The 26,634-nt window shown below is 35.6% G+C and overlaps 1 protein-coding gene across 5 annotated transcripts in view; it reads right to left on the reverse strand.

Annotated features, from left to right (window-relative positions):
* Positions 1–26,634, reverse strand: part of LOC138704605 (aminopeptidase N-like) — a 962,131-nt gene that overhangs the window by 180,112 nt on the left and 755,385 nt on the right. The window contains exon 1 of one of the 5 annotated variants that reach the window (XM_069832680.1): positions 3,637–3,877. The exons of 3 other annotated variants lie outside the window; for them this stretch is intronic. The gene's annotated coding sequence lies outside the window, so the exon portion shown is untranslated. Of the gene's footprint in view, positions 1–3,636; positions 3,878–26,634 lie in introns of those variants that run through there. One more of the 5 variants, XM_069832675.1, reaches the window with a different exon arrangement.

A 26,634-nucleotide genomic window follows, 5' to 3' on the forward strand; every position in this document is an offset into this window, starting at 1 on the left:
TTGTTAGTTTGGTGTCAGTGCGTTATTGTGAATATCTGAAGTATGGAAAAGAAAGCTACAGATATGCACTTGCACATCAATATAGTTAAAATTCTCATTTTTTCATCAGTAATTTATATTGAAGGTGTTAACAAGCTGATGTAATCAGCGAGTGAAATTCTTATTCTCTAAATTTACACAGTAATTTAAAAATGTATCCAAATGTATCCGTTTAGAGTTTCATACCAAAATGTGTAGAAACTCATAACGATTGAGGGTAGAGTTTCAGTATGTGCCCAAATTTGCCCCATTCTTAGATATTTTATTTTATTTGCAGAGGTGCGTGTTTCGCCGCGACCTCCCATAACGCATCGTGAGCTATGAGAAGTGTTGAGTGATAAAACACAGAGTGAGGATCAGCTGGTGCATTATGTAGAATCTAAACTAAACATAGAAGGCTCTTCTTCTTCTTCTTCTTCTGAAGTGTTACGTTGTATTAAATTGACATTGAGTGTTTTCAAATGCAGATTTCAAGAGCAATGGCAAAAAGTAATAGAATGAAACTAGGTTTCTAACAATAAATTCCAATTCGCTAGAAAAAGAACTACATTTTTCTGATGAAGTTTATAAAAGCTACATACCAAAATTTTAAAACGGCCAGTCCAGTTCCGTTCACCTCTAAACGTGGAAGGCCTAGAAAACTCTTTGACTAAAGAGAAATGAAAACTAAACAGAAAAGGTTAGAAGCTTTAATTAAAGACCGATCGCAATAAGAGTTAACAGTGGCTGCTCAAATCTCACCTCGAGATTCTCTTTCCCGGGGGTAAAAGGCGGTCAGAGCGTGGTGCCGATCACACCACCTCATTCTAGTGCCGAGGTCATGGAAAGCATGGGGCTCTATCTCCATGCCCCCCAAGTGCCTTCATGGCATGTTACGGGGATACCTTTACCTTTTTAATAATAATAATAATAATAATAATAATAATAATAATAATAATAATAATAATAATAATAATAATAATAATAAAAGTTACGAGCTTCAATTTGACTACTCATACATAGGGTGTACAAGTTTCTCTTAAGATACAAAATTCCCCTATTTATGGAACGGCTGAGTAGTAGCAGTAGTCTCGAAATTCAATGTGGACGAGAAATGTCCGACATAAATATATTTTGCCTGAAGCGCTTTATAAGGGATCATGACTCTACGACAGTGGGCTCATAGCTTTATTTCCATCCCGGATGCAGTTGGACCATTTGCGCCTATTGTACACCCTGATGACTGTCGAAATCCGACGGGTGGCTCGTGTGGCATTCGTGAATCCGACGCTGACAGGCGGGTCATCCTTGCTTGACCCTGCACGTAAGGTCTTACCCAAAGCCCGGAGCCTTAAGTCCTTAGAATCTAGATCAGCATCGGAAACCCGTAGGCCTATTACCCCCAGACCAACCCAGACTATTTTTACTATTACAGATGATAGATGAAATGAGGGACAACTGTTGGTGGAGTGAAAGAGAGAAACGGGATTAGAATAACCCTCCGCAACGTCTATTTTGGTCACTAGAAATTCCACCCAGACCTGAACGGGGATCAAAGCTGGGCCGCCTGGATGGAAGTCCAGCTGCCCTAGCACTGTAAGCTAACCACAGACGCGACTCCTTCCGAAGAGAGCTATACGAGTATATGGATCTTATCGCCATTTAACATCAATCGTCCTCTACTAGATTCGAACTCGTAAACATCGGAGTCAAAAGCTAGTACGGTACCCATACGACAATTACTGAGGCAGGCTTCGGTATCTTGAAGAAACTCAAATTTCTATGTAGATGGAAGGAAAAACCGAAGTCGAATAATAGTAGCTAGGTTATTTTCTTTTTGATAGAATGTATCCATGTAAAACGTAACGAAATAATTATTAAATAAAAATTAGAAAAAAAAAAAAAAAAAGAATGAAACAAGGGAGGAAAAAAAAAAAACTAAAAGCGGGAAGAAAAAGTAAAAGAAAAATAACCATTCTTCTTACAAGGTTACATTACTGCTTGAAGAAAATACACCGAACGCTAATGAGGCTAAATTGTTTTGAGAGAGGCAGCGAAAAAAAATGGGAAGGAAATAGAAAAAGAAGGAGTTTAACAAAGGCCAATGAACGTAGGGCAAGAAAGGAAAGAAGAATATAAGATAAGAAAGAAAACAAATTAAAGATAAAGAAAAACAAAGTGAATGAATGAAAGAAGGAAATAAAGAACGGAAAGAAAACAAATTAAAGATAAAGAAAAACAAAGAGAATGAATGAAAGAAGGAAATAAAGAAACAATCGCTCTCAGAATAATCTATACTAATAATAAATCTGTAGCCGAAATTTTTCTGGTAATTTTCGATTTTCCAAAAATAATTGGTCCTAACATATATAATTAACCACCCTGAAACCGAAAATCGCTTTTTTGACATTTTTGTTTGTATGTCTGTCTGTCTGTCTATCTGTCTGTCTATCTGTCTATCTGGATGTTTGTTACCTTTTCACGCGATAATGGCTGAACCTATTTATATGAAAATTGGAATATAAATTAAGTTCGTTGTAACTTAGATTTTAGGCTATATGGCATTCAAAATACTTTATTTAAAAGGGGGGTTATAAGGGGGCCTGAATTAAATAAATCGAAATATCTCGCTTATTATCGATTTTTGTGAAAAATGTTACATAACGAAAGTTTCTTTAAAAATGATTTCCGATAAGTTTTATTCTTTACAAAATTCTGATAGGAATGATATTTAATGAGATAAATGAGTTTTGAAATTAAAATAACGCCATCTAAGACGGTGCAATGAATTAAGAAAAAATGACTTCGTCTATAAGGGGCCTTGGACATCAACAATCGAAAGCTATTAAACATAGCGTACAGAGAATGTTTCTGTGTTTGTATGAAGTAATATCAGAAGCTAAATTAATCGATTTGTATAATTAATTATTATTTCACCATTGGAAAGTGTAGTTTCTCTAGATGGACATAATGCTATAATGTTATTACAGTAACGTCTGAGTAAAACGAGGACAGGTAAGATTAAAATAGCTTCTTATGCACAGAAAATTTGATAGGTTATTTTGTACATTCGTTTTCTGTATTTCTTAAAATAATAATTATGTACACCCATTTTAATCTCAGAGAATTAACGAACAACGAGAGGGTATTGATTTAGTATGCCGTAATAGTACGTTAGCTTAGCAATCCATTATTTTATAATTCAAATTTTAACTATGCTCAATTGAATCGTGTTAAAATACATAAAATATATATGCAATAAATGCAATGCAAAAAAAAATTGGGTAATGAGCGAAGCAGATTATCTTGCGCTGTTGTAAAAGTTGTTCCGTGGATCAAACGTCCTATTTTAATTATGTAATTACTTTATATTTATTTCTAACAGGTGCAACGGAGCGCACGGGTACGGCTAGTAATTAAATAAATAAATACAGTCATGAAAACATGAAAAAAGTGTAACGTACATAAAACAAATTTAGTTAAACATAAATAAATACGAATCCATTTTGCTGTTCGCAGAATCATATGAATCCTTCAACTGTTTTACTACATACGAAGCTGTTTACTTTTAAAATAAACAAACGAAGATCCTGGAATAAGAAATGAAGTACGACTTACTTGTAGAGCACAGAATAGAACCGGTTGAGAAGGCACCTCCTGATATATCACTGTACACTGTAATACCGTTTACCGATTCACTGAGCGAAAAGGATAACTGTCGCACAAAAACACACAACACACGCACGGCGTGCAGTAACTGACCGGCACCAAGTGGTTGATCATCTGATCGCCGCGCTCGTTGAGTAAGGAGCTTTTCCTTTCAACAGCACTCTTTCTGTGGTGGAGGGGGGTTGTGGTTGGTTGCTAAGGTGAGGTCGAGCTAAACAGAGGAGGAACGCGACTCGTCGCTGTGATTAGAATGTGTGTGTCATCGTATGGTAAACACAGCAGTGCGTGTGGTGGGAAATGATCAAGAATGACTAAAAACATACAGTGACTGAGTTACTCGAAATAGAAGCATTATGAATGAAATACGTTTGTTCTCCAATGGAATTAAAAAAAATATCGTTCTGCATCTTCTTCCTCCTATCTTTTTTTTTATTTTAGTTGGTTATTTGACGACGCTGTATCAACTACTAGGTTATTTAGCGTCGATGAGATTGGTGATAGCGAGATGATATTTGGCGAGATGAGGCCGAGGATTCGCCATAGATTACCTTGCATCTTCCTCCTATAATTTCTTGTACTTTGTCTACTTTATTTCCATTCCTTCTCCTCTTTTGTTTCTTTCCTTCAGTCTTCTTTTGAGCTCCCCTTTTTTCTCTGTTATGTTTTTGTTCCGCTTATTTATCTTCCTCTCTTTCCGACTATTCATTATTTTATTCTCTATCTTTCCTTTTATCTCTCCCTTCTTATTTACCGTTTTCTATTTTTCTTCTATTTCTTTTCTTTATCTTTCCCCTCTTATTTACCCTTTTCTCTTTTTTGTTACTTAATTTTCTTCTGTATCTTCCCGTTTATCTCTCATTTCTTATTTATCCTTCTTTCTCTTTTTTCTGTTTATTAATTTTCTTCTGTTTCTTTCCTTTTATCTTTCTCTTCTTATTTACCCTTTCGTCTTTTCTTGTATTCATTAATTACCTTCTGTCTCTTTCCCTTTATCTTTCCCTTCTTATTTACCCTTTTCTTTTTTTCCTTTTTTTACATTAATTTTCTTCTGTCTCTTTTCTTTTTCATCTTATTTATCCTCTTATTTTTCTTTTTCTTCTGCTCATTAAACTTCCCCTGTCACTTTTCTTTTATCTTTTTATTCCGTCCCTTTATATTCTTATTCTTATTTTACTTTTGCTCACAAATCTCTTTCTGTCTCTTTTCTTCTATCGTTTCGTTCCTCTTATTTATCTTTTTACTTCACTTTTTTCTATTGCTTATTAATATCCTTCTTGTCTCTTTCCTTTTATCTTTTCCTTCCTCTCACTTATCTGCTTTTTATTTTTCTTCTGCTCATAAATCATCTTCTGTCTCTTTTCTTTTATATTTTCGTTCCCCTTATTTTATTTTTCGATTTTTTCTTCTGTTTATTAATCTTCTTCTTATCTCTTTCCTTTTATCTTTTTGTCCTCTCATTTAGCTTCTTATTTTTGTTTTTCTGCTGCTCATAATTCTTCTTCTGTCTCTTTTCTTTTATGTTTTTTTCCTCTTATGTATCTTCCTACTTCTTTTTCTCCTGCGCGTTAATCTTCTTCGCTCTCTTTTTTTTCTTTTCCTTCCTCTTATTTATCTTCTTATTTTCTTCTCTTTTCTTTCATCTTATCCTTCATCTTATACTTACCTTTTTTTCTTCTGCTCATTAATATTCTTCTCTTGTTTCTTTTCCCTTTAACTTCTTCTTATTTATCTTTTTTCTTATTTATCTTTTTTCTTGTGTTCATAAATCTTCTCCTGTATCTTTTCTTTTATCTCTTTTTTTCTCTGATTTATTTTTCTATATAATTTTTTTCTTTTTATACACTTTAGTCTTCTTGTCTCTTTAATTTTTCCTTTTTCTTCCTCTTATTTATCTTTCTATTTTTCTTTTTTCTTCTGCTCATTAGTTTTCTTGTCTCTTTTCTTTTATATTTTTCTTAGTTATGTCCTATTTTCATTTTTTCTGTTGTTATTTAATCTTCTTCTGTCTCTTTTCTTTTGTTTTTCCCTCCCTCTCCTATATCATCTTGCTCTTCTTTTTTATTCTACTTATTAATCATCTTCTGTATCTTTTCCTTTATATTTTTGTTTTAGTTATCCTTTTGTTTTTTCTTTTGTTCATTAATCTTCTCGTGTTTCTTTTCGCCCTTCTCTTTCTTCCTCTTCTTTTATCTGTTTTCCTCTTACTTCCTTTTTTTCTACTTTTTAATTTTCTTTTGCCTTTTTTTAAATCTTTTCCTTCCTCTTATTTATCTTATTTTTCTTTTATCTTTTGCCATTATTTTTCTTTCTTCTTATTTTGATCTCCTCTTTCTTCCCCTTTTATATTCACTTTCTTGCTCTTACTCTTCTTTTTGTTTTTTTCCCTCACTTGTTTGCTCCTTACATAATCTTCTTCTCTATTTCTTGGTCTTGATTCATATTAGTATTTTTACTTAATTTTTCTCTCTCCTGTAATTTATCTTTTCCCTATTCTTCAATATCTTTCATGTTATTACTGTTTGCTTTCCAACCTAATGATGAATTTGGGGAGCTAAGATAGATAGCGAAATTCGGTTACGAGAACGAGCTGTAACGGCTGGGAGATCATACACACAGGCCACCATGTTGACCACACTTTTCCCCTGTTCCGGTTGGATGATCGTTTGCATCTGCTGAGGTATGTGAACGTGAGGTCAGTAGTTGGCTGATCAAGCTTGGTCCTTGATGGTTGTAGCGCCACGGCATATTTATTTAATGACGTTGTATCAACTACTCGGTTATTTAAAGTCGAGCCACATTAAATTGTTATTACTAGACAGCGGAAAAAATGTCATTCGGATGTGAAGGTAACTACAACGCGAGTAGTTCGTCTCGTCAGAGGGTTGTTGTTTACGTTGGCACAGCAGGCATACTAGAGGCGCGTTCAGGTAAGAACTGTTTTCGAATCGATGATTCAGAAGGTGCCTGATATTTTGTGTACTTTCCTATAAACCCTTTAAAGTGAGGATTGTCCAGCGTTTTGAATGGAATATTGCAACTTGTCATCATTCGACACAAATCCTGGAAAAAGTCATATTTCGTATTTGAACCGGAATTTGAACTTGAACCATTATTTTCTTCTAATATAGAACAGCATTTTTCATTTGTTTCTGTGTATTAAATTGATGTTCTATCGATTTTTTTGTTCGCTAATATAATTTCGCGGGATATCAGCCGAGTTAAGATTTTGGAATGCTCCAAGCTTTCGACTGCTATCTGTGCAGCCATCTTCAGGGAAGTGATGTCCGAACAGAAAGTCGAAAGGTAATATAGATGTTAGGCTGTCTCAGGTGAAACGGGATTGGTTGGCGGATCGGCCAATCCGGGGCCGGGAATTGTCATCCCTCGTAAGCTCCGCCCCTCCCGGGATTCCTGTGTGAAGTTTGGCGGGCGGCGAGCCCTGTTCCGCCGGTTGGAATCGGTTGCCGTCCTCGGTCCGTGATCTTCATGACCTTGATTGTAAGAGGGCCTAAGTTGGTCCAAGGCCGGTGTCCATGCCTGACTGAGCTGGAGTCCACTGTCTCTGTTAAAGTTGTTTTTCTCCAGCTTGATCTCTATGGCCTCCTTGATTGTGCGATCCCAGTAGTGGCTTGATTTGTTAATGACCTTGGTGTGGTCAAACAGTATTTTATGCTCCTTTTCTGTCAGACAGAATCAAAGAACCTGAGGCTCTATTACCCGGAAAAATCTGCAGTGGCGCAACACAGCATACACACCTCATGCTATACAGGGTGTTCAGTTCAAAGTGTGTCATGGCTCGCTATATGCCGTCATGTGGCTAGCCGATGAGCCTAGAGAATTCAATCTTCCTACACTTCCTCAGAGGTGTATAACCTATGAGGCAGAGAAGTTGCCTAGCAAGTACGGCGTTCATTCTGAAGAGTACGTACCGATACGTACGGTAACGCCGGTAGTGGCAGGAATGTGAACTGTTTGGAAATACGTACTGTCGGGATATGGGGAGAGGGTTAAGACGATTACTTACGTATTTGTTGACATTAACTTCGACGGTCAACATGGACACGGAGCATTTGATTTGTGTTGTGGAATGTTGCCGTACGCAACCGATGATAACGAATACCCTGCGTACGACTTGCCGGCGCAAAACACAGTTGGAAAGAGGTTATGGTAGCACACAGACCGTACACACCGCCATCTGTTGCTACGACGTTCAAGTTATACCGTACACGTTCTCAAGTTCAGATTGAAGAACGCCTTAAATAATAGGCAACTTCTCTAACATATAAGCTGAAACTCGCTTTAAATCGGTGACCCAACAACAGTGACGTCATGACACACTTTGAAATGAACATCCAGTAGTCTATGCAAACCGTAAACATGACTTTTATTTGACTTTTTTCCGCTGTCTAGTTATTACTCTTTGTCTCATTGCCACAACTCTATTACTCATCATATTCTGCACTTTCTTTTTCGTTTTATATATATAAGCTATTAGGCTTCTTGTTTCTCTTTGTATTCACTGCCATTTTTTCTTTCTAATATTTTTATTCCATTTTTAATCTCATTCATCCTCTTTCATATTTCCTTATTTTATTGTCTTTGTTCAGTTTTCCCTTTCTCACATTAATCTTATGATCTATATGTTTTACATTTACATCTCTTCTTCCCCAATCATATCTTTATTTTCTTCTCTCTCTCTCATTCTACTATTTATTGTTTTATTATACCTACTGTGATAGCAGCGTACGACTTCTTACAGCCACTTCGGACATAATGTTATGTCTGATTTCGTTACACAAAATGTTTTTATGACCTAACAGCACTGTTCAAAGTGTCGACCACTAACTTCTCCGCACAAGCATCGCAGAGGAACAAGAAATTTCGCCGCATTCTCTCGAACATGCTCGACGGATGCTAAGCGACGCAGCTGACATCCTAGCTGCAAGCTTCCTCCACATTAGGGACCTATGCTGAAGTTGAAATTTATTGGGTTACAATATGGAACTTAATGGATTTCAAAGAGCTTAAAATCAAGTGTTAGAACACATTTTCAGATAATGGGTATCAACAATATAGATGAAAATATTGCGTCATGGTAGTCAATAGAGAACACTACGAAACATGAGAGGGAGCTTTTTAATCCCATTAAAATGTCCAACAGCAATACTACTACGAATGCGCTGCGAATAGAGCTGGGGACGGAGCGAGTAGAACTGTTGAGTTCTCGGTTCTATCGGTTTATGTGCTTGGCAGCGGAGCACCGAAGTTACTCGGTTAACCGTAGCCGTTACCGGTCAGTTCAAACATTCAAACAGAGTTCGCGTGTTTTAGTTAATTCTAGCAGACAACAACGTAGGTACTGTTGTATTTAAATATTTTCTGTTGCAGGACAAATTATTTTCTTATCCCCAAGGCGGGCTGAAAGACCTCTACTATTGAAGAGGAGTTCATCCTATTATATGACCTGTCAAGTGGACCTAATGAACATTGACAGTCTGAACATATTGTTATACATACTACTACTACTACTACAACTACTACTACTACTACTAATAATAATAATAATAATAATAATAATAATAATAATAATATATTATATTATAATATAATAATAAGAAAAATATAATGCACTTCTTTTTTAACATATTTTAATATTAATCAAACACTCTAGGCCTAATATGATATGATGATAATAATAATATTATTATATTATTATTATCATAATCATCATCATATTAGAGTGTTTGTTCTTTAACATATTTTAATATTAAACAAACACTTTAATATGATGATGATTATGATAATAATAATATAATAATATTATATTATAATATAATAATAATATTATTATTATCATCATATCATATTAGGCCTAGAGTGTTTGATTAATATTAAAATATGTTAAAAAAGAAGTGCATTATATTTTTCTTCTATTTGTGTTTATTGGATTTGTGTTACCTCATCAGTCATCATTTTATTTGTATTTATTTCTACGAATTATGTTACCTAATTACTTTAATTTATCAATAATATTACTCTCCACCAAAGACAACATGGTTATATTGAAGGCTAGTAATGTTATAAAATAAATAAACATTATGTTCTTCAGTTTAAGATTCCACGTTTTATTGATTATTTTATCCACTTTCCGTAATAGTAAATATTTCTGTGTGTTATTTTTAAGTGTTTTAGGCAGCGCTTCGTGGAGCCCGTTTCTTTCTATCTTCTTTTTTAATTAGCTGCAGCGTTTAACGTTTACATCACATGCTAATTTATTAGCTGTTAGTATTATAAATTATTTTATCAATTATATTTCGTCTGTCATATATAACAACACTGAAAGTTAAATAGGCCTTTCATACAAAATAACTCCGCAAATAGTTGTAATCACGCAAATGAATTTTGCAACTGCCATTTTGCAATGAAGAGAAGCACTTTTTTCTCGTCAATTGGCAAAGCGAAAGCGCTTTACTACAACGCTTTTAAAACACGCTTGGTTTCACTTTCAAAGTACGTTCTAAAATCGACTAAGTATACCTAAATTTTAAATCTGCCGCCACAAATTTGTACTCGGTTCAACCGAGTAATGACGTCACAGTAACTGCTCCGAACCGAACCGCTCCGTCCCCAGTCTTAGCTGTGAATACAGATCAAACGAATGGTCCCACAAGTCTGTAGCTGGTCTCGTTGCCGAGATATTACTGAGAGAGATCTCGCGCCGTGGCTATCTAATACGAACTTTGGCGCCCTCATGCTCGTAGCAAGGATAGTTGTCGTCATTGGGTGGGCACACAAGTGCATCATGGTCTGCCCTGACTACTAATAACGTTAATATTCGGCTCTGGATCGTTACAGTTTTGTTTCACCACAGATCCCGGAACACATGTCCATACTCGGTGGGGGAAAGACTTATTCTACGTCAAAATAAAGGAAAAGATAACCTGGGTTCCCAAGTTGCAGCTGAAGAATGTTATGTAATGTAATTGTTAGGTAGGTTTTGACAGTATATGGTGTGTATTTTTTAAGTTTGATCGAATGTGTGTATAGCAATATCACTGATTATAATTCCAGTGGAGAATGTCATGATTATAATACAAGAAACTGTAACATGTATGTAACACCAAAACATAATTTATCTCTGGACAGTAAATCAGCCATGATCCTTGGTTTAAAATTGTTCAAATACCTGAAAATATTAAACAAATCAGAGAGAAAAAATTAATTAGGAAATTGGTCAAAGAATATTTAGTCATACTATGTCCTTATGATAACAATGTTGTTAGAAATGTTTTAGCATGATGTAATTGTTTAATATTTTTTTACTTTATTTTTAGTTACATTTTATATTGTTGTATTTTAAAATTGTGAATTGTCTTATAACCTTTGGTTTTTTTCAGGACAAACCTACCTACCTACCTACCTACCCGATCTTGCGCCCTCAAACTTCCATCTTATCCGTTCTCTATAAAAAAAATCTTCAAGGGAAATCCCTTGATAACGAAGATACTTTACAAACTTGGCTTGACGAATTCTTTAACTTCAAACCAGCAGATCTTTTTCAGACGCGGAATCGAAAAACTACCCCAGCGTTGGCAGGGAGTCATAGATAATGTAGGAGAATATATTGCTGATTAATTTCTGTCTTTTGTTCATCTGAAATCAAAACGTTTGTCGCAGAGAAAATAAAGAAAAGCTATAAACTTTTACATCAACTCAATAGAATGAAATAAATTATATAGACAGAAATACAGAGTGTCCCAAAATTGATGTGTACATTCTTTGAAATACTATTTCACAGCAAAGAAATGAGATAGAAATACGATTTTTGTGGTTTATGATTCAGAAGGCAGTGGAAAGCATGGAAACATGTTCATCTGTTTATAAACAAACATGGCGGTGCAATTATCGTTCGATGAACGTAAGTGGATACTGAAATATTATTGGAAAGTAGAGAATGTTGTTGAGGTTCAACGACATTGGAGGGTTGAATTTGAAACACATCCATCAACAAGGTTAACTATCACAAGAATCCGAGACATGTTTGGAATCAACGGAACGGTGCGAGATGTGTTGAAAGGGCGGTGCGGAAGAAAGAGAAGTTCCACTGATAACGAGGGTGTTAATGCAGTCATGCAGGCTTTTGCACAATCCCCAAAGAAGTCAATGAGGCAATGTTCTCATGGGATTGGTATCAGCAAATCCAGTGTTCATCGAATTTTGCGAGCTCAAAAATGGAAGCCTTACATTCCCAGACTTGTCCACGCACTAAATGAGGACGACCCAGAGATGGATAGGACGAAGAGGAAGTGCTGCGAAGTTCCCGCCTCGATCTCCGGATTTAACCCTCCAGACTTCTACCTATGGGGAGCTCTAAAGGACACAATGTACGCCACAAAACCAACAAACACTGGAGGAACTGAGAGTTCAGATTGAACATGTCTGTAATGATATTCCATTAGCAACAATCCAGTTGGTATGTCGCTCTGTTGTACGTCGTTGTTGGGAGTGTACTGTGGCGGAAGGGAGCCATTTTGAACATGTATGGTCTTAAGGAATACAAAACCGCAAAAATCGTATTTCTGTCTCATCTCGTTGCTGAGAAATAGTGTATACATCAATTTGGGACACTCTGTATTGGCATTTAACGATGTTGCTCGCCATTATGGTTGTTGCTTCCGAGATTTGCTGGTTCGAATAAAGTGAATGACTTTAAAGGGCAATAAAAATCCTTAGTTTGGCTTCCTGCGGGAAAGAAGTAAAGCTATTGATCCAGTGTAGTAGAGCTATAGCACGTAATACAGGAACATCACTTTATTTTTACCAACATTTTTAACATTAACCTGGCTATACTCGGAGGAAACACTGTTACCCCCTTCCATTACAGGAGTTTGGTGTTACTAGTGCAATATGTAAACAAATCATTTTACCAGCTATAGGAGGAGAGAAAAGTAGCGTATCCATTTATGTTACAGGGAAATGCGATATTACTATTTTCAATTTGTTTATTACTTTTACGGTATTTTATCAAAATACAGTAGAGTAGTAACAGTTTTTTTCATAAACTCAACTCTTCAGGCGGTTGTATTCATTATATATAATGGATACTTTATTCAGCATATTACCGTACTTTCGGTAACTCTAATCTTCACTTATGCTCAGTCCATACAGATAAAGTTATTCAGTCATGCTACACACCGTACCTGGGCGAAATAAGCAGGGGCAGGTGTTTATGGAGGTCGCGAAAATGACGACATAATAGATACACAATATATTTTTACTAATCTTTACGAATTAAGTGAATCTGATTAATAATATGCGGATAAAATAACCACGACAAATCGCGAAATAGAGTTCTAATAGCGAAATGTGAACACATTCGCGAATTATTATTATTGTGTCGTTCTATAGTGAATTTCATATTCTGAATTCTTTTTTCAGACTATTTTTTCTTTTGAATTTGTTATAATATCGAAGTAGGCTACATTGCATGGTATTCCATGTGTTCCGATTACATTAGTGAACAAAAAAGACGGAGAATTCAACATTTCACTAATAATTTGAAAGTGTTAATTTGAGGGCTGGAAGTTTTTTTTTTTTTTTTTTTTTCGTGTTTAATGCATGTGTCTTAAATACAGTCTCAATCCAACAAATATTGTCTATTGGCCATACCGCACCTTTACCAGAATCCAACCAACCTTTAATATTAATTATTTGGAAAGTAATATTCATACTGAGTTAATACTCCAATTTCAAAATAATTGCATTTTTCAAAATTTGCGTTAATACCCGCCAAGAGTACAAATCAATCTCTAACAATCTCCGCCGACACCGGTATTAAAAAACACAAATGATAAAGTTAATCTCCATAAATACCTGCCCTTGGAAATAAGTTTCAATAATATAGGCTCTTTCTTCTATAGAAAACGCAACCATATTTCTGAAACACACTATACTCTGGACTGTTTACTTCACTGCTAGCAGACTTCGAATGTAACAGCGGCCGTAAGTTTGTGTGTCTGACGGGAGCAGGAACATTAGTGAAAGGGGTGAGAGTGAAGTACATTCAGAAACGCAGGTACAATAAAAATGCAAGTAAAAATAAAGTAATGTCCCTGTATAAGGACATGACTTCAGAGAGAATTTATTGGCTATTTCTCACCAATACTAAATACGGACGCTGAACAAACTCTGCAGACGAAAACGACGTTAAAGAAAACACTACTAATAGTTTATACCGCCGCTACCCTGCTAGCACCACGGCCATACCAAGAATTGTTCAATCAGGGCACGAACATTATTACATTACATGCAGTTTGTGTGAAGAACTTGATATTTTGGTTAGGGAATGGTTTTGTGAGGCTTGTTATTGACGCAGATCTGAGAAGAATTTCAAGTTTGGAAGGCACATGCAATAATTATCTCTTGTCTTTTAAAACTATTTTCATTGCGTCCAGCGCAGGTCATGAGAAACCTGTGCTGTAAATGGCTGCCAGCGGAGTTTGTTTTTTGTTGGTATCATATCAGTTCAGGTGGTCATTGAACTATGGACCAGGATGAAGGAAATATGATCGATCGACGTGACGTGATGAAGATATCCTTTAATCAATATCTCTACCGCCTTATGGATATAATATTTATACGGATCAGCCGCTGTTTAATGGAAGGGGTCTTCTGACTACAAGAAATTAGCGTTCGATCCTGGGTGTAGCTTTGATAAGAGGAACTTGATATGGGACATGTTTCCTGCGAATAATTGGAGGAGGGAAATAAAACAATTGCAGCATTAATAGCGAGAAAATTCTGATTTCAACAATTTGTATCTGTGTCAAATACTAAATAATAATAATAATAATAATAATAATAATAATAATAATAATAATAATAATAATAATAATAAGTAAAAAAGTAAAGTAAAGGTATCCCCGTAACATGCCATGAAGGCACTTGGGGGGCATGGAGGTAGAGCCCCATGCTTTCCATGACCTCGGCACTAGAATGAGGTGGTGTGGTCGGCACCACGCTCTGACCGCCTTTTACCCCCGGGAAAGACCCGGTACTCAATTTTATAGAAGGCTGAGTGAACCTCGGGGCCGTTCTGAAAGTTTGGCAACGAGAAAAAATCCTGTCACCACCTGGGATCGAACCCCGGACCTTCCAGTCCGTAGCCAGCTGCTCTACATAATAATAATAATAATAATAATAATAATAATAATAATAATAATAATAATAATAATAATAATAATAACAACAACAAATTCGTAGAACAACTAGAAAAACTTTAACTGCAGACCTTACAAAATCATGAAGCCAAAATCTCTCTTAACCTCTTCACTCCTGTTGTAGAGTATACTATAATAATAATAATAATAATAATAATAATAATAATAATAATAATAATAATAATAATAACAATAACAACAACAACAAATTCGTGGAACAACTAGAAAAACTTTAACGGCAGACCTTACAAAATCTCTCTTAACCTCTTCACTCCTGTTGTAGAGTATACTATAATAATAATAATAATAATAATAATAATAATAATAATAATAATAATAATAATAATAATAATAATAATAATAATAACAACAAATTCGTGGAACAACTAGAAAAACTTTAACGGCAGACCTTACAAAATCTCTCTTAACCTCTTCACTCCTGTTGTAGAGTATACTATAATAATAATAATAATAATAATAATAATAATAATAATAATAATAATAATAATAATAAGAACAACAAATTCGTGGAACAACTAGAAAAACTTTAACGGCAGACCTTACAAAATCATGAAGCCAAAATCTCTCTTAACCTGTTCACTCCTGTTGTAGAGTATACTATAATAATAATAATAATAATAATAATAATAATAATAATAACAACAAATTCGTGGAACAACTAGAAAAACTTTAACGGCAGACCTTACAAAATCATGAAGTCAAAATCTCTCTTAACCTCTTCACTCCTGTTGTAGAGTATACTATAATAATAATAATAATAATAATAATAATAATAATAATAATAATAATAATAATAATAATGATAATAATAATAATAATAATAATAATAATAATAATAATAACTACAAATTCGTGGAACAACTAGAAAAAAATTTAACGACAGACCTTACAAAATCATGAAGTCAAAATCTCTCTTAACCACTTTACTCCTGTTGTAGAGTATACTACTTACTTACTTACTTACTTACTTACTGGCTTTTAAGGAACCCGGAGGTTCTTTGCCGCCCTCACATAAGCCCGCCATTGGTCCCTATCCTGAGCAAGATTAATCCAGTCTCTACCATCATATCCATCATATAATAATAATAATAATAATAATAATAATAATAATAATAATAATCCGTGGCGCTACAGCCCATGAAGGGCCAAGATCTACCAGCCGGCTGCTGGCCTCACGGCCACATACCGAAGCAGAGGTGGACGATCATCCAACCAGAATTAAGGTATCGTGTGGTTAGCACGATGAGCCCGCGTAACCGGATTTCGCTACCTATCGTAGCTCCCCAAGTGCATCATGATGTTGGGTGGACTCCGGTCCCATACACTGGCCGAAATTTCATGAGAAAATTTCTTCCCCCATGAGTACTCGAACCAGCGCGCATTCCGTAACGCGAGTCCTAGGCAGGATGCCTTAGACCACGACGCTACGGCCTATGTAATTTTCTTTTAATTTTTTTGCAGTGTCTTGGATACTTTCGAAAATTTTGAAAAATTAAATTTGATAGAAATGAAGAGTATCAGTTTTGCAACATTTCTATATCATAATTATAAATTAGAATTTAAAATTTTGTGGCCCCAAGAGTCAAAATTGCCCCAGAATTTGATTTTCTGTGAAGACTTGATTTGGGATTTTTGGAACCCCAGAATGATTATGTGACCGACTTTTTGTTCAATTTTTAAAAATGTAAATTCGGGACTGAAGAGGTTAAGGGGAGACTGAAAGGCCTATAGTGCTAAAATCAAATTTACCGAATTGATATTCTATTTTCTCTGGAAATATTCAAGATAACGCTATGAAAATGTTATAGAATGTATGTTCATATCTTGTAAGTTTCTTTCTTATCAAAGTAAGATATAACAGCTTTTAATTTGGTGTTATTTTAGTGATTTTATTTTTTAGTTTTTATTTTTATAGTGTCATTATTTTCCTATCTCTACCATAGCAGATCCACATAACTATAATATGTTATGAATGGGTGATAAAATTTTCATAGATTGAGCCTAAGCAGTTACTGAGAAAATGAGAAACATATCGTCGTTGTTCTTGCAATAACTCCTATGTGACATATTTATCGATTTTCAGAAAGATTTTTGCTCTATTAAATAACTTAAATAGTGATACAGCAAATAATAAAATCTCTTATATGTAATTATACTTCTTTGTTTCGAAAATGCAGAATTCAGTCTCCTATGTACAGCTGTTATAGAATGGATAAATGTGTTTTTTCTTCCTACTGAAAATTTTTATATTTTGCACATAGGAGTTATTGCAGGAACAACGACGATATGCAAAACAACGCAGTAAAAAATATGCTGTTTTACAGTCGAGGAATCATCCGTGAATTGTTCTTAAATACCAAACAAGAAGCGTCGTAATAGGAACAAATGCTGCTAACCTAAGCAGCGTAGTTTTCACCATAATTCAAAACAAGCCACAGCCTTCTGAACAGTTCCTGAGTTGTTGAATTTTAACTGAAGAGGTGCTCATGAAAAAATATGGATCGTGCAGTAACATAATTAAAAAATTATTTAAAATACTAATATTAATGGAAATTACATCGAATTAAACAAAAAATTCAAATATTGATAAGCTAAAAAAATTAACGGTTACAGATGCAGGGAGAAGAAGGTAGTGTGATTGAAATGATAGAGGAAAACTGGAGTATCCGAAAAAACTCTCTGTAAAGTCTGCTTTGTCTGCCACATATCCCATAATGACTTGGACGGAGATGGACCTCGGACCGCCTGGATGGAAGATCAGAGCGGTAGCACTTGAGCTATAGACGCGGCTATCGTGGAATTAGTACGATATAAAATCTTACGCTACTACAACACAAGATAAACATTCACTCTCTAGACAGATTTAAACTTCTAGATCTTGCAAACGTTCTCATGGGGACAGATACAGTTAATTTTTTTATGCTCGACCATGCCGAAATGTAGTAATTATACACCTGGTAGTAGCCCTTTAATGGACCTCATTAAAGTACATCTATTCATTATAATTCAGTTGTTCAGCCAATGAGAAATCTCCATTGTACTCATTGTACAATTATAAAACCGCAAGTATCGATTATTCTCGGATATGCAATCGAAAGACAATTAGCGAAAAGTCACGGAGGCTGGAAATCCAATACTGTCGCAGGAGGTTATGTTCTGTTACTATAATAATTAGCGTTAATTGTAAATAATATTCAAATAAATTCAATTTGTCATCTCGTTTTTCAATGTCTAATTTAATTTCAATGTTATATCAATATTAATATTTATTTTACTCTCTAGATTATATCAAGGTCAATGTGGACATCTGTTCCTCGGAAAAAATAAATACTTTCGCGTCTGCGCACATATCACAATTTACGAGCTATGCACGTCACTTCCGCTCTTCAGTCACATAAGAATAAAATGAATACTTCTGAATAATTTCAAGTTAGAAATATGGTCGAGTATAAAAAGTCGTATGAAACTTGTCTATAATGGTAATTAAGACGCTCGTATGAAAATTATGGAACTCGCTTGCGCTCGTTTCATAAACATACTCGCGACTTACTACCATTATAGGCTCGTTGCATAATGTACTATTCTTCCACCATGCTAATAATGTCAAAACAAGTGCTTGTACAAATTTGGCCACTCGAGCGCAATTACAAGGGCCATAAAAGTGTTGCCGTGGGGGCGTTTACAGGAAGAAAACACAGTTTTATTGGAAAAATTTATTGGAACAGATACAACAACTGTTAAGCTATTTTTCTACATATTCCCCACTGAAACTGAGATATTTGTCATACCGTGGGATTGACAGGGAGGTGCAGACGGCTGCCACACACTGGTTCCGATTCCAGGCGGCAGACTTCTGCGACACAGAGATACAAAAATTTGATCGCAAGGTATGACAAATGTCTCAATTCTGGCGGGAAATATGCTGAAAAATAGTTCAACTATTGCTGAACAGTGGAAGCTCTTAAGTTCGACAGAAATCAAGTTCGACATCCTATAGTTCGACTGCTTACGTAGGAGAATTAGACACGCCCCTATACGGGCACTAAGAAACAGGTTTGCCATTTGAAAGGGAATTGGTTCTATGTTTTGTAGTGATACTTTTGTTAAAGAAAACAGAATATATTATTGATTAGGACATCCATATTGATCGCTGATTGTAAATTAATGAACTCTTCTTTTTCTATTTGAGAATTGTGCCGTTTGTGTGACGGAACTGTCGAAACCCACTGTGGTACTAGAAGCACATACACAAGTCTCGGGGCGGGCAGGAAATGCAAGTACAGTACTGTATTCGTTGATGGATAACCAATAAGAATTTGTATTCATTTCACCTGCCACACCCACTACCTTATTGGACTGAACTTTCAATTCTGTTTTGTCGAAATTAGGAGAGTCCACTGTATCTGTTCCACTAAATACACTTTTTGCTGGTTGAGTGGAAGAGAAGGCCTTACGGCCTTAACTCTGCCAGCTAAAATAAATCATTATTATTATTATTATTATTATTATTATTATTATTATTATAAATCTTTCCATGAAATTGTTTTTTTCTTACTGTAAACAGCCGCAGAAAAACATATTATTTTTATTGCCCTCATAATTGAACTCGAGTGGCCAAATGTGTACGAGCACTAGTTTTGATATTATTAGCATGGTAGAAGAAAAAAGAATAACTTTTTTATCTGCCCCATGACAATGTTTGCTTGTTAGATTATAGCTTGATTGCAGCGTTAAAACTGCGCCTTAACAACTGCGTGAACAGCAGTTAACGTCACCACTGACGAATGTGTATCAATAATGTCAGTGGTTTTAAAAGCAAAGTTATGCACAGGACTGTTTACACACCCACATACCAGAACGTGTGAAAGTAAGTTCCATTTACGATCTCTTGCGCATTTTTTCGCATTAGAAGGTAGCAAGAAAGTGTCAGAATCCACGCTGGGTAACGGCAACTTTCCTGAGTAACTGCTATTACTATGCGGAAACCGCTACCAGGCAAAAAGTCGTTCGGTACATTTCATTCCAGATGCAATTAGAGTCAATACGGGACATGATCTGCAAACAACTACAGACTATAAACTTCTAACAGAGTCAGTTTGTAATCAACTGTGGTTCGGACCACATCATTACACTGGGTAGAACATTATTATTAGTAGGGCTAGAATTTTGATGACCTATAAATCATGAAAAAATGTCCTAAAACAATGCATTTATGACCTAATAATCTTTCAAAAATGCTCTTATAAATGCCCTAAAAATTGATCTTATATAATTGGCTTAGTAGGAAAAGAGGTTTTATGGTCTATGGCGAGTCCTCGGCATCAACCCCTCTGATTTGATTACCCCCCTTTGCAGCGGCGGATTTTCAGGGGAGGCAAGGGAGGCCGTGCCTCCCCTAATATTTTACCAGGACACAGTATGGCAGTAATAATTTCAGCTGAATTAAGATCACAGATAAGTTACAGCAAATGACGAACATTTTTACTTTTATATTAATTTTATTATTCACTACGACTAAGATGTAAGTTACGTAAAGTCGACCACATTCAGTTGGTGATGCCCGCTCGCTATACTGTAGATAGTACAAATAATTCGTACTAAAAATAACAGATAGCGCTGTAATCTGTATAGCCGACATCTAGCAGCCTGCTGTGTCTATGCGAGAGAGGGAGAGAGGAGTCGGCTACATGACGCTACTCCCCGGTAACCTTGACAACAGCAGTTCAACCAATAAGATAGATGGTTAGAAGAGTGTTTAAACTTGATAGAACGCGCGAGGGGAGCCGATTTGGAGACGTCCTACCCACCGCTGACAACTGTACTGCTTATAGTCACAACTGGTTTCTGCTGTACTGGGAAGCTCTCTCTCTTTCTCTCTTTTTGGTTTTAGAAAATTGAGTCACGTGTTGTTAGTTTTCTCTCCCTGCGTAAAAGTTTTCATTTATGTTGTTTGATTTTCTCTTGTTTGCGGGTGTTCTTGTTATTTTATTCTTTTGTGTTTATTTATTTATTTTATTGGGATATTTTACGACACTATCAAAATCTAGGTTATTCTTTTTGTTACGAGATGTATTTACTTATACAATATTTTAAATATATCGAGAGTTTAGAAACAAATGCAGATTTGTCTCTAGCTTCTTCTAGTAGCAGTTATTCAGTATGTTGTGGCCTATTGGATCGGTTTGCGAAGAAAGAGGAACATCGAGTTAATTTGCTATAAAATTAGACTATGTAATAGTAATGAGCAAGCCCCGGATTCTTAGGTTCGAATCAATTTTGTTGCTATCTACTTACTCTCGAAATATTGCTTTTCTTATTCGTTTTATGTAGCAAAGCGTAACATTCTTAAATGCAATATTACCTAAAAAAATCTAATTCATAGCTTAGGACTTGGAATGTCCTAAAGAGAGGCAACCTTTACCAAGCCGTTGTAATATATTAATAGTATGTTGTTTATTTATTTTTTTTTTCCCGTAAAATCATATAAATTCCTAAACATAAGACTTAAAATCCTAAAACATAAATTGGAAAACCTAATTTTAATTTCTTAAAACCTATAACTTCTGTGCTTGGTAATGAGGTACGTCACAGGCCTTATATTTTTATATTCTCATCATTCACGTCTTGGCCTCCCCAACTTTCAAACCCACCGTCCGCTACTGCCCCTTTGATTTGATTATCTGGTTGGGGTTTTCCGAGGTTTTCCCCAACCAAAAGGCAAATGCCGGGTAATCTTTTGGCGAATCCTCGGACCTCACCTCATCTCACTACATATCGCCAAAATATTGTAAAAAAAATTGTACAAAATTATAAATTGTAGAAAATTACTAAATTGTAAAACTGTAAAAATTTGTAAAAATTGTAATTGTAATATTGTAAAATTTTGACTTGTTCCACATCTTAAAGCTTCATTGCTCATGTAAGATCTACGGAATAAAATAAATGAATGAATGGAAAATGAATGAATGTACTACTTAATATTTAGACTAGTAATTAAATTAAATTCTAGTACCAACATTTCAGTTTATTAAATTTTACATAATTTTTTCTTAGTAGTACACTTTAATTAATTATTTTACCTGATATAGTTTCCATGTAGTCCACCACAAGGCCACTCTTATCAGGAATAATAGGTATAGAGGAGTCTATATTGAAGGGTGGTTGGCAATATTTGTGTAGAAAAACGATTAAAATATTATACAAAATAACGGGTATAAGCCACCGGCGTAGCTTGGTTGGTTAAGGCGCTTGCCTGGCAATCCGCAGTTGCGCTCAGGTGCGGGTTCGATTCCCGCTTGGGCTGATTATCTGGTTGGGTTTTTTTCCGAGTTTTTTCCCAACCGTAAGAAAAATGTCAGGTAATCTATGGCGAATCCTCGACCTCATCTCGCCAAATATATCGCTATCACCAATTTCATCGACGCTAAATAACCTCGTAGTTATACAGCGTCGTTAAATAATCAAGTAAAAATAATGGAGATTTATGGCCAAAATTAAATGAAAATGCCTCAAAAATGTCCGAAAAAACAAAAGATGCTCTTATGAGTTGAAACAGGCAAAAAATGCTCTAACAAATATGTCTTAAAACACTCACTTTATCACATAACATATAAATACTGCAGCAGCAATATTTCTGGCTTACAAGAAAAAAGATGCAATTTCATCAAAATCCTAGCCCTAATTATTATTATTATTATTATTATTATTATTATTATTATTATTATTATTATTACCTACTTACAACAACTTTTAGAGAACCCGGAGGTTCATTGCCGTCCTCACATAAGCCCCCATCGGTCCCTGTCCTGAGCAAGATTAATCCAGTCCCTACCATCATATCCAGCTTCCTTGAAATCCATTTTAATATCATCCTCCCATCTACGTCTCACAAGCAAACATTCTTATGGGGGCAGATAAAAAATTATTTTTTTTTCTTCCACCATGTTAATAATGTCAAAAGAAGTGCTTACAGAAATTTTGACCACTCGACCGCAATTGCGAGGCCTTCCAGAAAGTGATTTTCTCTGGGGCCGTTTACAGAAGAAAAGCACAATTACGTGGAAAGATTTATTGAAACAGATACAGAAATTGTTGCGCTATTTGTCAACATATCCCCACTGGAATTGAGACATTTGTCATACCATGGGATCAATTTTTTATATCCTTGTGTCGTAGAAGTCAGCCGCCTGGGATCGGAACCAGCGTTTGACAGCCGTCTGCACCTCTATGTCGATCCCATGATATGACGAATGTCTGAATTCCGGTGAGGAATATTTTTAGTAGGTTATTTTACGACGCTTTATCAACATCTTCAGGTTATTTAGCGTCTGAATGAGATGAAGGTGATAATGCCGGTGAAATGAGTCCGGGGTCCAGCACCGAAAGTTACCCAGCATTTGCTCATATTGGGTTGAGGGAAAACCCCGGAAAAAACCTCAACCAGGTAACTTGCCCAGACCGGGGATCGAACCCGGGCCACCTGGTTTCGCGGCCAGACGCTCTGACCGTTACTCCACAGGTGTGGACGGTGGGGAATATGTTGAAAAATAGCTCAACAATTGCTGTGTCTGTCCCAATAAACTTTTCCAATGAGATTGTGTTTTCTTTCTGTTAAAGGTCCCTGACGAAATTATTTTTTTCGGCCCTCGTAATTGCGGTCGAGTAGCCAAAATTTGTATAAGAACTTCTTTTGACATTATTCTTTCTTGTCAGCTTCCCCAAAGACTTTTTTCCTCAAACTAACATTCTATATGAATTTCGGGATTCGCCCATACGTGCTACATGCCCTCTTCATCTCAAACGTCTGAATTTAATGTTCCTAATTATGTCAGGTGAAGAATACAATGCGTGCAGTTCTGCGTCGTGTAACTTTCTTCATTCTCCTGTAACTTCATCCCTCTTAGCCCCAAATATTTTCCTAAGCACCTTATTTTCTAAAATATCCTTATAATCTCAGTTCCTCTCTCAAAGTGAGAGTCCAAGTTTCACAACCATACAAAACAACCGGTAACATGACTGTTTTATAAATTCTAACTTTCAGGTTTTTTGAGAGCAGACTGGAAGACAAAAAAGCTTCTCAACCGAGTAATAATAGGCATTTTCCACATTTATTCTATTTTTAATTTCCTCCCGAGTGTCATTTATATTTATTACTGTTGCTCCAAGATATTTGAATACTGTTATTAACAGGTTTTAACTATATATTACAAAACTGGATGTCCAATAATATGATTAGCACGATGTATGGCCATAGCTTTAGATAACAAGGACAAAAACAAGACAAGAACACGAAAATCAAGTATCTGCTAGGATTCAAACCCGGGTCCCTGAAGTTACAGCCGGAAACTTTACCAATTCAGGAATATTATGTGGATAATGAATATGTTTCGGTCCATCCTTGTGGCCCCTTGTAAGCCATCAAACAAATTAGCATTCACTTGTCTCATATTATTTCCCACTATAACGTCCATGATTTAATGACGCAGCCATTACAAGGCATGGAGCGACACCTGTCCGATGTGACCTGGTTCATAATTCACTGTCTTAATCGCTTCCATTCCTAGGCGTAGAGCTGACAGCTGTTGCTTTATTACCCGAGACTGCAAATAGAATTGCAATTTAGCTTCTTATGGAAACTTATTGACTCTACCAGGCCTGCCAACACCGCCATTACATTACCAGCAATTTCAACTTAAGCTTAAAGGTGCGAAGCAACTCTGAGATGCCACTAGAATTTTGTTTTAAATTTTTATTTTCATTGTCCTAACTCAAAAATGACGTCCCAAAGGTTTGATTATAATAATAATAATAATAATAATAATAATATTATTATTATTATTATTATTATTATTATTATTATTATTATTATTATTATTATTATAAAACAGTTATATTACAGGTTCTTCTGTATGGTTGTGAAACTTGGACTCTCACTCTGAGAGAGGAACATAGGTTAAGGGTGTTTGAGAATAAGGTTCTTAGGAAAATATTTGGGGCTAAGCGGGATGAAGTTACAGGAGAATGGAGAAAGTTGCACAACATAGAACTGCACGCATTGTATTCTTCACCTGACATAATTAGGAACATTAAATCCAGACGTTTGAGATGGGCAGGGCATGTAGCACGTATGGGCGAATCCAGAAATGCATATAGAGTGTTAGTTGGGAGACCAGGAGGGAAAAAGACCTTTAGGGAGGCCGAGACGTAGATGGGAGGATAATATTAAAATGGATTTGAGGAAGGTGGGGTATGATGATAGAGACTGGATTAATCTTGCACAGGATAGGGACCGCTGGCGGGCTTATGTGAGGGCGGCAATGAACCTTCGGGTTCCTTAAAAGCCATTTGTAAGTAAGTAAATATTATTATTATTATTATTATTATTATTATTATTATTATTATTACATACTTTCCTACCCCTACTACTGCAACAAGTAATGTCACTATTACTGCAATTATTATTATTGTTATTATTATTATTACTATTATTATTATTACTGAAATTGTCAATATTATATTACTATTTCTGCTACTCTACTATTTATGTCGCTGTTGAATGCTTTTCCAATTCTCTGTGCGCTGAAGGAAGGAGATGCACTATCACCTTTACTTCTTAACTTCGATCTAGAATATGCCATTAGGATAGTTCAGGATAAAAGAAGGTTACATCAGCTGCTTGTCTATGCAGATGACTTGAATATGTAAGGAGAAAATTCACAGACAATTAGGGAAAACACGGAAATTTTACTTGACGCAAGTCAAGAGATAGGTTTGGAAGTAAATCCCGAAGAGACGAAGTATATGTATGATTATGTCTCGTGACCAGAATATTGTACGAAATGGAAATATAAAAATTGAAGATTTATCCTTCGGAGAAGTGGAAAAATTCAAATATCTTGGAGTAACAGTAACAAATATAAATGATACTCTGGAAGAAATTAACGCAGAATAATTATAAGAAATGCCTGTTATTATTCGGTTGAGAAACTTTTGTCATGCAGTCTTCTGTCAAAAAATCTGAAAGTTAGAATTTATAAAACAGTTATATTACCGGTTGTTCTGTATGGTTGTGAAACTTGGACTCTCACTTTGAGAGAGGAATGGAGATTAAGGGTGTTTGAGAATAAGGTGGTTTGGAAAATATTTAAGGCTAAGAGGGTTGAAGTTACAGGAGAATGGAGAAAGTTACACAACGCAGAACTGCACGCATTGTATTCTTTATCTACATATTTAGGAACATTGAATCCAGATATTTGAGATGGGCAGGGCATGTAGCACGTATGGGCAAATCCAGAAATGCATATAGAGTGTTAGTTGGGAGACCGGAGGGAAAAAGACCTTTGGACAGGCCGAGACGCAGATGGGAGGATAATATTAAAATGGATTAATCTTGCTCAGGATAGAGACCGCTGGCGGGCTTATGTGAGGGCGGTAATGAACTTGCGGGTTCCTTAAAAGCCATTTGTAAGAAGTAAGTAAGATACTATTTCTGTTACTGATTTTTTCCTTCGACTCTTCACATAAGTATGGGGCTTCACATTGGTACCAGGAATCACATCGCTTCAGTCGCAGAGCTGTGGTTCCTTCCAGTTATGCAGTTTCAGAGTGTCGATTCTACGCGGAATAAGAGGAGATTCCACCACCTCGTGAAGTCTCCTAAATTGCTTCCCTCCACTTAAATATCCTCAAGGTTACAATCTAGTCTCTG

This window comes from Periplaneta americana, chromosome 8, assembly GCF_040183065.1.
Source record: "Periplaneta americana isolate PAMFEO1 chromosome 8, P.americana_PAMFEO1_priV1, whole genome shotgun sequence".
Classification (NCBI taxonomy): domain Eukaryota; kingdom Metazoa; phylum Arthropoda; class Insecta; order Blattodea; family Blattidae; genus Periplaneta; species Periplaneta americana.